The sequence below is a fragment of the Mustela putorius genome, unplaced genomic scaffold, assembly GCF_011764305.1.
Source record: "Mustela putorius furo isolate JIRA1106 unplaced genomic scaffold, ASM1176430v1.1 tig00000407_pilon_pilon_pilon, whole genome shotgun sequence".
Classification (NCBI taxonomy): Eukaryota; Metazoa; Chordata; class Mammalia; order Carnivora; family Mustelidae; genus Mustela; species Mustela putorius.
Genome location: NW_025421373.1, coordinates 29570413 through 29583928, shown reverse-complemented (window position 1 = coordinate 29583928; position 13516 = coordinate 29570413).

The following is a 13516-nucleotide window of genomic DNA, read 5'->3' as shown; positions in this document are numbered from 1 at the left end:
TATAAAGGAGAATTAGCAATATCTCAAAAATTTTCATTTTCTTATTGATCCAGAAATCCTACTTTCAAGTATCTGTCCCCCCCAAAAATTACAAAATATGAAAAGTTATATCCCTACTTTGCCAAGTATAAGCTGGCATTATTTGGAATAGCAAAAACTGGAAACAACCTATTTGTTCAGCAGTAGGATGCCGGCTGCATAAACAGTATTACATGCCTGCAGAGTTCTCTAAGCTGTGAAAAGGCTATGAAGTGACCTCCAAGGTGTAACAAGTAAGAAAGCAAAGCAGAGAAAAGTTATTTTAGTGAATTCTGTTTAAACACATACACACTTACGTATAGTTTATATAGAATGCTTATATACATTTGAAACAGACTGTTACCTGTTGGGGAGGGTAAAACAGGGTAGAGGGGATAAAGTGAGAAATTAAACTTCTGAACAGAATTCGTTTTGTAGATTTGACTTTCAACCACATAAATATTCACATGATTAACTACCAAAAATAAAAATAGAAATACTCCCAAAGAAACAGAAACAAAATAAGACAAAAGCTAACAGTATTTTGAAAGAAATTATTTCACATGACTTTTAAAACATAGTAATTTGACTTTATATCCCTAGCAGAGAAAAAGAACCACAAAAAATACCTTGAACTATTTTTAATAATCATATTCTTAGCAATAGTGTTGCTATTATTATTCTGAAACTATTAAACACATGGTAGAATAAAGCAAATATGTAATTGTTAATGTTTATAGGAACCAAGATTTCAATATAGGAGAAAAGAAAATCAAATATATAAACCAAAGAAGTTAGGGGCACTCAGTCAGTTAGGTGTCTGCCTTCAGCTCAAGTGATGATCTTGGGTCCAGGGATCAAGCCCCAATTAGGGTTCCCTGCTCAGTGGGGAGACTGCTTCTCCCTCTCCCTTAGCTGTTCCCCTTCCTGTGCTCTCTCTCTCCCTCTCTCTCTCAAATAAATAAATAAATAAATAAAATCTTAAAAAATATAAACCAAAGAAATAATACCCTGTAATAACAAATTTTAGATTATTATGAATTCATAATATCTTTTTTATTTAAAATAAACAAAAAGTATTTCCAAACTCTTTCCATTAGAAAGTCTAAGAAGTAATAAACTCAATAGTAATCAGCATTTCTCTTCAGATTGTGGCCTCTAACTATCATTTCCTTAGAGAAATGGCTGACTCTAGGTTGGGGCAGGAAATAGAAAAGACAGCCTCGATATCTTTTCATAATAAAAAGTAAGGAAACAACACAAAAAAGTCTAATATGAAGTCAAAAGGACTCAGGAACCATAGTAAAAAAGCTCTCCCTGGCCAAAGTTGGGATAAGTTGAACATCAAAAAGAACAGAAACTATAGTAACTGATTAAAATGGAGGGGGCAGGGTGTGAAGTAGGCGGTGGGGATTGAAGAGCGGACTTGTGCGTGTTGAACATCAGGTGATATATAGAAGGGCTGAATCACTCCATTGTACACTGAAACTAATATTACACTGTATGTTAACTAACAGGAATGTAAATAAAAGCTAAAAAAAAAAAATAAATAAAGGTTGATCCCATGAAGCTGAAGTCTGGCTTGCCTGTGGATGGTATACAACCAGGAGGAAGAGGTCTATTATTCAGGCACTGGAATGTCAGCTTCTCTCTCCCCTCAGATTTACCTCCCTCTGCATACAGTAAAAGAGCTGAGGTAGGCAATAATGATTTGTCCATTTTGGAATTGCTTTCTTGACACTGTTCCTCCAAGCAGCTTGTTCCATGGCCACTCCTCTCTGCAAAGGTGGTGGGAGGAGGTCTGGGGGGAGGGGCCCTTACTTCCCTTTATGAAACTACCTAGAGCCCAAAGGATTGGGGATAGGAGGATGCAAAAGAGCCTTTTTGTCTGGTCTCCCATTCAGGAAAGGACTAAAATTTACCTTTAAAGCTATTTCCAAATGAGGTTAGATACAAAGATAGGAAGATAGGCTGGCAGGACTGGAGGATACCGAAGCTCGCCTTGTAGCTTGAGGCTTGCATCCTAATTCCTGAGCTATGGCGTCCAGAGGGTGGAATTTATGTACTGTGTAATTACCCCATGAAGGGCACAGTTTTATGGCTTGTATTTTTGTGTGTGTTGCAAAGCATTAATTTGTTATATGTAAATGTTTAAAGCATACCACAATATTTTGCAATCATATTTGGTAATTTCCTTATTTTTTAATATACTAGTTGCCTCAAAAAATGAAAGTAGCTCTTGCCCCCCTTGATGTTTGAAAGGTCTCAAGAAGAGGAAGAGGAGGGGCACCTGGGTGGCTCAGTGGGTTAAAGCCTGCCTTCTGCTCAGGTCATGATCCCAGGGTCCTGGTATCGAGCCCCACATTGGGCTCTCTGATTGGCAGGGAGCCTGCTTCCTCCTCTCTGCCTGCCTTTCTGCCTACTTGTGATCTCTCTCTGCCAAATAAATAAATAAAATCTTTAAAAAAAAAAAAAAGAGGAAGAGGAGGAGAAGGTGTGGTAATAACAGTTACAACAACAGCGAACATATACAGAAGACTTTTATATGCTAGGTACCGCCAGGTGTCCTAATGGAAATCACATTAATTAGCACATTAATTAACATGCACTAATTCATTTAATCCTCACTTACATCATGGGTATTATCTCCATTTTACAATAAGAAAATTGAGGAGCGCCTGGGTGGTTCAGTTGGTCCTGGGACCCAGCTCCTCAGCATGGCTCCCTGCTCAGCAGGAGGTCTGCTTCTCCTTCTCCCTCTGCCCCTCTCCCCCAATTGTGCTCTCTCTTTCTCTTTCAAATGAATAAATATTTTGAAAGAAAGAAAATTGAGACACAATTGATGACTAGCTGTGTATCAGACTTTACTGAAGGGTTAGAAGAAGCAAAAGGAAATCAGAGAGTATGAGGGAAACTGTATAAAACTATAGATACTGGGTATGACTTTTTGTGGTAAAAGGAAAAAGTACCTAAGAGGTTAAAACCTTCATAAAGAGAGCTTACTTTTTGGAAACCTCCAGATCCTAATCTTGTTTCTGGATCTTCATTTTCTCATATGGAAGCATCTCCTTCCTCTCTACCTCACTCTGGAAAATGCCATCTTTCCTCATGGGGACTGTTCTTGTCCCAGGGCTATCCCCCTTCCCCAACCAGGTGATGTGTTCACCAGGGGTGAAATATCTCACATTCTGAGTTACTCAGTGTAGAATAACACTTAGAAATCTGTCAGGAGGAGTGGGGTAGTAGAGAAGGGAGTTGTTGGTACTCCAGGAATCTTGACCTCTTTGGTGTGTCTCTCTCTGACACAATAGGTGACAATTAAAGATCTTATTCTATCTTAGCCTGTCAATAACCGTTGCATCTACTTGTATCTTCCAAAGATTAACCGTCAGAAGCAGTTAAGTCTAAAACAACCCATAGGGATATACCATATCATCCCTAAATACTTCATAATTTTTTTTTAAGATTTTATTTATTTATTTGACAGAGAGAAATCACAAGTAGATGGAGAGGCAGGCAGAGAGAGAGAGAGGGAAGCAGGCTCCCTGCTGAGCAGAGAGCCGGATGCGGGACTCGATCCCAGGACCCTGAGATCATGACCTGAGCTGAAGGCAGCGGCTTAACCCACTGAGCCACCCAGGCGCCCAATACTTCATAATTTGTAAGTGTGTCTTTCTCAACAATGGAATCAGTGCCTTATGTTACTTTGGTTTGTTTCACTGCCCCTCCCCCTTCAAATTGGATTCCTCTGGGCAAACCATCTTTTCTCTGCATAAATGCCTGGGAGAGATGGAAGATAAGTGGCTGAGGGTACAAAGGCTTAGGTCTTCCAACTCCTCCGCAATGCCAAAAAGGTTATCATTTTTTTTTTTTTTAAATACACTTCCTCTATGTTCTAAGTGACCAATAAAAGACTGTGGTTGATAGTCTTTGGTTACATTTCACCATAGCACCAAAAGCATTCACAGAGCTCCCTGAGGGCCTGGTACTTATTAAACACTGTATAACTACTTTCTTTGAGCCAAGTACCAGGGTCTGGCCATCACCCAGCTAAGTGGTGAGAAATTTCATGTTAATGTTTCATTACAGTAAACATTGCTTTGGGCTGGTCCTAAGCAAAGGGATAAATCGGTACTATAAACAACTCAAAGTCAGTTTTTAGGATGAAAGCAAGTGAGTCTCTATGAATTATTCTCAATGCTCAAAATAACAAGTTAGTTTCTCCAAAACACTTATACCTACTACATCATTTTAATCTCATAATAACACAGAAAGGTCTTTAGATTTGGCAAGATTACCTATACTCAATAGACCAAGAAATTGAGACTTGTGAGTTCAAGCGACTGGGCAAGGTCACCCAGCTAATCACAGAGCAAAGCTTGTTTTTGCACAACCTAGTCCAACTCTTGCCAAAGCTTTGATGTTTACCTTCTTTTTATCTGTAAAATATTTTACAGTTATTCCCCCAATACAGTTTCATCGGCATCTTTTTAAACTCACTTAATCCCTGTGATAGGTAATTTTATGTGTCAACCAGGGAGGCCCAGATAGCTGGTAAAACACTATTTTTGGGTCTGTCTATGAGGGTGTTTCTAGGAGAGATTAGCATTTGAACTGGTGAACTAAATAAAGCAGATGGCCCTTCTCAGTGTGGGCAGGCACCATCCAATCCACTGAGGGCCCAAATAGAATAAAAAGTAGAGGAAGAGCATATTTAAACTCCCTGTGAGTTGTGATATCTGTTTTATCTTGAGCTTAGACATCTGCCTTCCTGGATTTCAGGTCTTCAGACTTGAACTCTTGAACTGGAACTTACACCATCACCTCTGCCACCTCCCAGGATGGGCTCAGTGTTCTGTTAATCAAGAATACAAGTTTGGGGCACCCGGGTGACTCGGTGGGTTAAAAACTCTGCCTTTGGCTCAGGTCATGGTCGTAGGTGGGATCAAGCCCCACATCGGGCTCTCTGCTCAGCGGGGAGCTTGCTTCCCTCTCTCTCTCTGCCTGCCTCTCTGCTTGCTTGTGATCTCTACTGTCAAATAAATAAATAAAATCTTAAAAAAAAATACAAGTTTGATATCCTAGAATGATCTCTGAAACAAAAGTGCTCAAATAGAAGGAAACAAAAATTCTTCATCTAAGCCAGGAAGCAGTAATTATTCTAGTCACTATTATTAACCTAGATATAACACCCAAACCACAAGTAACTGAAGAAAAAATTGATAAATTGGACTGCATCAAATTAAAATTTTTTCATGCTTCAAAGGACACTATCAAAAAAGTGAGAAGACAACCACACAATAGGAGAAAATACTTGCAAATCACTTACCTGATCAGCAATTTATATCCAGAATATAAAAAGAACTCTTACAACTCAACAATAAGAAGACAATTCAATTAATATATGAACAAATAGACAATTAAGCCTCAATAGACAAATAAACCTCAATAGACAATTCCCCAAAGAAGATACACAAATGGCATGTAAGCACATAAAAGGATGCTCAACATCAATAGCCATTGGAGAAACACAAATCAAAACCACGATAAGATACCACTGCACACGTACTGGAATGGCTGTAATCAAGTGTTAACAAAGATGTGAAGAAATTTGAACCCTCATAGGTTGCTGGGAGGGATATAAAATGGTGCAACCACTTCGGAAAACACTCTGGCAGTTCCTCTAAAAGTTAAACACGGAATTACCATTTGACCCCCTAATTCCACTCCGAAGTATATGCTCAAGAGAATAAAATGCATATGTCCACACAGAAGTTTTTTTTTTTTAAGATTTTATTTATTTATTTGACAGACAGAGATCACAAGTAGGCAGAGAGGCAGGCAGAGAGAGGGGAGGAAGCAGGTTCCCTGCTGAGCAGAGAGCCTGATGCGGGGCTCGATCCCAGGACCCCGGGACCACGACCCAACCCAAGCTGAAGGCAGAGGCTCAACCCACTGAACCACCCAGGCGCCCCCACACAGAAGTTTTTACACAAATGCTCATAGCAACATTACTTCAAGTCACTAAAAAGTAGAAAGAATGTACATCAATTGATGTATGGATAAACAAAATGTAGTATATCCACACAGTGGAATAGTATTCAGCCACAAAAGAGAAATGGGGGCATCTGGGTGGCATCCAACTCTTGATTTTGGCTCAGGTTATGATTTCTGGATCCTGAGATGGAGCACGGCAGAGAGCTCCACACTCAGCAGGGAGTCTGCTTGGGATCCTCTCCCTCTCCCTCTGTGCCTCCCCTGAGCATGTTCTTTCCTCTCTCTCGCACTCTCTAAAATAAATAAATCTTTAAAAAGAGAGAGAAATGAGGGACTGATATATGCTACAAATGGATGAACCTTGAAAATATTATGCTTAGCATAACAAGCCAGAAATGAAAGATCACATATTGTATGATTCGATTTATATTAAATGTCTACCATAGGCAAATCCATAGAGACAAAACATACAGTAGTGGTTGCCAGGGGCTGGAAGGAGATGGGGAAGGCAGGTGAGTGCTAATGAATAGGAGTTGGGGGGGTTGCACCAAAGATAACATTCTGAAATTAGATAAGTGGGATGGTTGCATACCTTGTAAATATATGAAAAATCATTGATTTTGAATTCACACTTTAAAGGAATGGATACATAGTATGAGAATTATATGTCAATGTTTTTTTTTAAAGCATAGCTTGTGGCTTCTCATAGTCCTACATTAAAGAAAACAAATCACTTGATTTAGGGCACCTAAGTCCATCATCAGGGAGGCAAAAGAGGAAAGCACAATGCTCTGACAATCACCAGGGAGATCCGATTGGATGCTATGACTCTAAACATATTCCAGCAGCACTCCATGTCAGACTCTTGGGAAGTGCATTCATATTTTATACCACGACTAGCCCCAGAGTGTAACTGTGGCCTTAGGATCAGGCTGGTTTCATCTGTCACTTAACCTCCATCTTGCCATGTTTTAGGTGTTTCTTCTGCAGTATCAGAAAGAAGGAAGGTCAAGTGTATGACTCCTCCTCAGGTAACTTACCTCAAGTCCATTCAAAACATTTTTTTGAGTATCTAGGAAGTGCCAGATACTTGTTAGCTCCAGGGAATCAGTTATGATCAGGATGGATGATCCCCCTCCCTTGGTGAAACTTAAATTCTAATGTCAGGAACAGATAATAAAAAAAAAATGCTTGTTCTTCGTCAATGCCCCAATCCATTCCCAGTCCATTCAGTGGCCTTTTCTGAGCTGCTTTGCTTTCTAGAAAGGTGGGGCTGACTTCTGAATTATATTAATCAGGCTGCCTTGTACTGGCAGGAAATCAGAAAGCAGGAAGAAAGAGATCAGGGTAATTCAGCCCTTCTCCCCCTGCCTCAGCCCCACAGTTATGGCAGCAGATTTCAACTACTACATCTCCTGTAGGACAGCCCTTCCTCCACAGAGCCAGACCTTATTGGAAACTATTCTTCCCTATCTTTTTGTACTGAAGCATCTGCTAAATCATGTTCCATCAACTCTATATGCACATGATGCTCCTCTGCTTAAAAGGTAATATCTATTTCACCTTCCCTTGAAGCTGGATTTGCCTTATGACTTGCTTTGACCACTGGAATGTGATAAATGGGAGGCTGATCAATTTTTCAGTAAGTCTTTAAAAGGCCTGGCAGCTTCCATTTTGACTTTTTTGGGATCTAGCCACCTATTAACAGCTCAGGCTAGCTTATTAAATGAGAGACCACATGGAAGGAGAGACAACCCCCCCAGCAGCACACCAGACATGTGAGTGAACCCATCCTGGATCCTCTTCTAGCACCAGTTGAGCTGCTCTAGAGAACTCCACCAAGTGCAGAGTAGGGATAAGCCATTTCCTCCAAGCCCTGCTCAAATTGAAGAATTCTGAGCAAACAAATGGTGGTGTTTTGTTTTGTTTTGTTTTGTTTTGTTTTGTTTCAAGACACTAAGTTGTGGAGCAGTTTTACACAGCAATAAATAATTGAAGCAATAAATGGCTCCTCACCAGAGCTACTTCCAAGTGCTTTGACATCCTTATTAATACCCTTAACCCTGACCTTGCATCTATAAATAGTCTGTTTGCTTCATTCTCTTCAATCAAATCCTTTTGACTTGAGTTCTGTTTTCTGTTCTAAGTTCGGTGATCCTGCCTAATACAAGTGAGTAAATAAACAGACACAGATTCTTGTTGGTACCAAGATGAAAATATATAGCCTGCTCTGACAAGGGATGACAAAATAAGGAATTCTTCCCATTAGGCTGAAGATTTTTAGCCAAAAAACAAACCAACAAATAATGGGACTAGCTCCCTCTTGGACATGCCTGCCGTCTATCTCCCAAAACACTTGAAAGTGCCACTTTGAGGGATGTGAGCCATACTGACCAAGAACAGGACTGAAAAATGGGAGAGATGTTAGAAGAGTCTTTTATACAAGGTATGAAAGCATAGGTTTACTTTTGTTAGAACTACTTTGAGATTAAGGCAACATATTTTTATCAATTCAATTGGCAGAAATTCAAAAGAGCAATAGCATCTAGAGCTAATGAGGACATGACAAAATAAGCTTTTCAATATGTTGCTTAGTGAGAGTGAGAACTGCTGTAATCTCTTTGGTATACAATCTGCCAATATCCAATTAAATAAAAAACACTTATCCTTTCCTGTTCCCACTTTTGAGATCTAAACACCATATGTAAAGAGAGATGTACAAAGATATATTTTACTGTAACATTGTTTACAGTGGCAAAAACAGAAATAGAAACATCCTAACTATTCATCACTAGCCAAATGGTTCAATAAATTATGGCACATTCATATTAAGGAATTATACCAATATTTAAAAGAATGAGTTATATCTATATTTATTGAGCTGAAGGGTTATCCATGATGTATTATCAAGAAGGTATTTTATTGTATTTTTTAAAGATTTATTTATTTGAAAGGGAGAGAGAGAACAGGGAGAGGGGCAGAGGGAGAGAATCTCAAGCAGACTCTCCACTGCTCCACTGAGTACAGAGCCCAGTGTGGGGCTCAAACCCATGACCCCAAGATCATGGCCTGAGCTGAAAGCAGGAGTTGGATGCCTCACCTACTGAGCCACCCAGGTGCCCCTCAAGCAGGTATTTTAAAAAGCAAGCACTGTGTATAGTATGACCCTAAAGCAAAACCTGCATGTGTGCACATGTATTTTTGTTTGTATTTAAAAGCATGGGAAAGAGTGTGAAAAAGTACTATCAAGCTTTTAATAGGATTAGCATAGTGGGGTGAAAATAAATGGGAAGGGATTATACTTTCTTTATGCATTTTTAGAATTTTTCAATTGTTGAAATGAGTTTGTATAACTTTTATTTTTAATTCTCCTCTTCCCACCCCTCTTTCCACCTCAAGCAAAATAGCTCTCATTTATTTCCTTTGATGAACTTTGCCGGTTGTAGAATTTTATATAAATGGAGTCATAACTTTTTGTGTCTGGTTTCTTTCATTGACTATCATGTCTGTGAGACTTGTCCAGGTTGTTGTATATATTCACAGTTCATTCCCTTCTACTGCTAAATCATGTTCCATTCAAATGATGCATTACAACTTGTTTGTCCATATCCTACTGATGGGCACTTGGGTTGTTTCTAGAGTTTGTCTATTGTGAATAAAGCTGCTAAGAACATTCTACATGAGAATTTTAACATAATTTCCTTTTCTCTTGGATAATTACCTAGCAGTTGAATTGCTAGGTCAAGGGATAGATACATAAGGATGTATGAACATGTTTTACTTTTGTAATTAAAAAAAAAACAAATAAAAAATTTTGCAGAAAAAAGTTGAAAGAAAGAGAATAAATCTGTTTCTTTTTATTTGAAAGTTTATTTCATTATTTGGGAGTGAGCAAGAAAAGAGAGCATAAACTGGGGCAGTAGCAGTCGGGGGTTGGGGGGCAAGTGGAGGAAGCAGAGGGAGAAGCCGACTCCCTGTTGAACAGGCTTGCTTCCGGGACCCTGAGATCATGACTTGAGCTGAAGGCAGATGCCTAACCAACTGAGTCACCCAGGTGCCCCAATGATTCTGTATCTTAAAATGATCATAATACTTGCTATCTTTTTTCCACTCCTTCCTCTCCCAGTAGGTGTTTGGGTCTGTCCAGATCTTAGAATTCCCAGGCCAGATCAGTGACCTGCCATCTTCAGGATGAATCACCAAAGATAGGGAAATTCTAATGTTATATATGCCCAACAGGAACTGTGTTTAGATAGCACTCACCAGAAACCATAAAAACTGCTAATACACAGGAAATCAGCTTTCCTGAGAAAGCTGAGACCCCTCATGAGGTTTCTTTTCTTTAACAAGGTGTCAGCAGAATAGGTATTTAGCATTAAAAAGAAGAAAAAGAAAAAAATATATTCTGAAAATAGTCAAATCGACACATCATGAATGAGAGTAGTAGGGGCGCCTGGGTGGCTCAGTGGGTTAAAGGCTCTGCCTTCAGCTTAGGTCATGACCCCAGGATCCTGGGATCGAGCCTCTCCTGGGACTCTCTGCTCAGCAGGGAGCCTGCTTCCCTTCCTCTCTCTCTCTCTTTGCCTGCCTCCTGCCTACTTGTGACCTCTGTCAAATAAATAAATAAAATCTTTAAAAAAAAAAAAAATGAGAGTAGTGAAGTAACCTTACCACATGGAAGGGTTTATAAACAAATTATGAACCAAACTGTAGTAACTTCCAGATTTAAACCAAAAGTCCAAGATGTGATAATAATCCACTCCATATCACAAAGACCTATCCTTGGGAGGTTCTGGCTGGAAAATACGTATATTTTTAAATGTTTGAAAAAAAAAAAAAAGTATTGCCATGCTGCCACTAAATGACTTGAGAGGTACTTGTTGGGCCCATGGCCATCACCACCCTTTTTTCTCAGAACTGGCCTTGAGTTGTAACCCACATGATGGTGACAATTATCAGTCTTCCTCCAGGATAACAGTGGTTTAGACCAGGGATGGGTCTCTGATAGGTTTAGAATCTAAACGCCATGAAAAACCATCAAAGAATTTTGTGCAAATAATAACATGGTCCAATTTATGATGTGAAAAGATCTTGGAGGAACAAATGAGGAGACATTTAGTTCATATGAGAGATGATTGTGGTTGGCATTGCCAGTGGAAAAGAGGAAAGAAGTAAGCTCTAGAGAGCCCCTCAACACCTACAAGCTGGGGAGAGCAACAAAAAATTTCTAATGAGCCTGAAATGTAAGAAAGATAAGAAGACTGTGGTATCTTGAAAGCTGAGAAAGCAGGGAGTTTTGAGAAGGAAGAATTGGTGAATTGTGGCTTGAAAAGAAATAAGAGAGCCTGTTTGGGAAGAAAACAGCCTTCCTGTTAAAAGAGGAGATGAGAAATGGGTTGTAACTGTAGGGGAACGATGTGACAAGAAAGTAACTACAGCATGTTTGTAGCTTCTCACTGCACTTCAAATAAAAATATGAAAGACCAAGTCCTTAACTTGAAATACAGGTCTCCCAGGGACACCTAGAGTGGCCACAGAGGGACGAGGCTACTGCGAGAACCATGCTGCTGAAGTAGGAAGGAAAAGGAAAGAAATATCAGGACTGATCGCTTCAGCATTTTCTGATCCACCCTCACAACACTGGTGGAACCCAACCAGAAGCCAGAAGCCAGGAGAATGTAGGTAACAGAGGCCAAGGGGGTAGGTAGGTCTGGAAGCACACAACAAGGCAGAAGAGGATGGAGAATGGATTGAGCAGGCAAAGAAGCAACATGTCCTGGCTCACCTTCCCCCGCACATCTCTGATCATTCTTCCCATCTCTGTCCAGTCTCACTGGGCCTTCTTTCATGTTCTGGAACATACCAAGCTATATCCTACCTTGGGCCTTGGCACAGACTGTTCTTTCTATCTGGATTCCTCCTCCTCTCTCTACCTCATTAACTCAAAATTATCTTCCCACCTTCACCTTAAACGTTACTTTCCCAGGGAGGACTTTCTTGGGAATGAAAAATGAATGATATACCACTGCTACATTGTCTCATAGCACCCCGTTCTTTTCCTCTTGTAGCTTTCATCATAGTTTGAAATGATAGATTTGGGGAAGGTTTATTTGCTCCTCTCTCAGACTGCAAAATTCACAAGAATAGGAATTGTGTCTGTTTTTCACAGGACAATTCTTGGCAATGGGGCAAGTGTCCAGATACAAGTTTATTGAAAGATTTAATTAACCTGTTCTAACACCCTCTGCCACAACACCCATGATCTGTGGATATAAACAATTTTAAAAAGATAATAGATCTTATTCAATGAGTCCTTGGTACATGTCAAGCAATTTAATGTGTCATCTCATTCATTCCTCACAACAATGCTATGAGTCAGGGCTCTTATCAGTCTCATTTTCCCAATGAGGGAGCCAAAACCTGAGAGGTCAAGTAATTTAGCCAATGTCCCAGAGCTACGTGATGTGAACCAAGACCCTGCTAATGCCACAGCCAGTGCTCTGACCTCTACCCACATTACACTGCCTCCTTAAATATCTTGCTGTGGTTTTTATTTGTTTATATGTTTATCTTCCCTATTAGACTAGCAGGTCTATGGTAACAATAGGTTTTAGTCATCTGTTTAACCCCAATGCACACTGCAGGTGTCCAATAAATGTTGAATGCTGACTCTTTCTCACCAAGAAAAGGTGCCTTGTTCTAACAGACCCTCCAAGTTTGTAGCCACATTCGTTTTGCTTATTAAAAAGCCGCGGTCAGGGCTCCTGGATGGCTTAATCAGTTGAGCGTCTGACCCTTGTTTTCAGCTCAGGTCATGGTCTCAGGGCCCTGGGTTGAGCCCCATGTAGGGCTTCACAGTCAGAGTGGAGTTTGCTTGTCCTTCTCCCTCCCATCCTGCCCCTGCCCCTCCCCCTCCTCCTGCTTGTGCTCATATGCATGTGGCCTCTCTCTCCCTCACCTAAATAAATAAACAGATAAATAAATGAATGAATAAAATCTTTAAAAAAAAAGAACAGCGGTCTGCCCATCAGACTCCTTTGATGTCTACTGCAGTGAGCTCTTTCTCTAGAGCACAATTCTTCTGATGAACTGATAAAGTTCAAGGACTAGCAGAGCCTCTGTGTGAATTCTGGACACCTGTGGGCTTTCCCAAGACACTTGACCTTATTGAGAAAGACCCTGCCTCAGAAACCTGCCAGCACAATTTTCTGACATCTGCACCATTCACCCCTGAATGAGACTTGACAATGCAGGATCAGTTCCCACAGTCACAAGCTGCCTCATTGCTTCAATGACTGTACTTTGGCTTCCTGTGCATAGAGTTTTCAGAGAACTAGACACTAGGAGCAGAATATCCATTCTGGGTTCACCTCTGGTCAAGAGACAGAGAAGCCCAGGAGGGAGGGAAATGATTCCAAGAGGACTTCTACCTCCATCTCACCTCCTGCCAGTGCCTTCAAGTTCTCACAGAAGGACTGCAAGTGTGCTAGCCCTTTGGAGC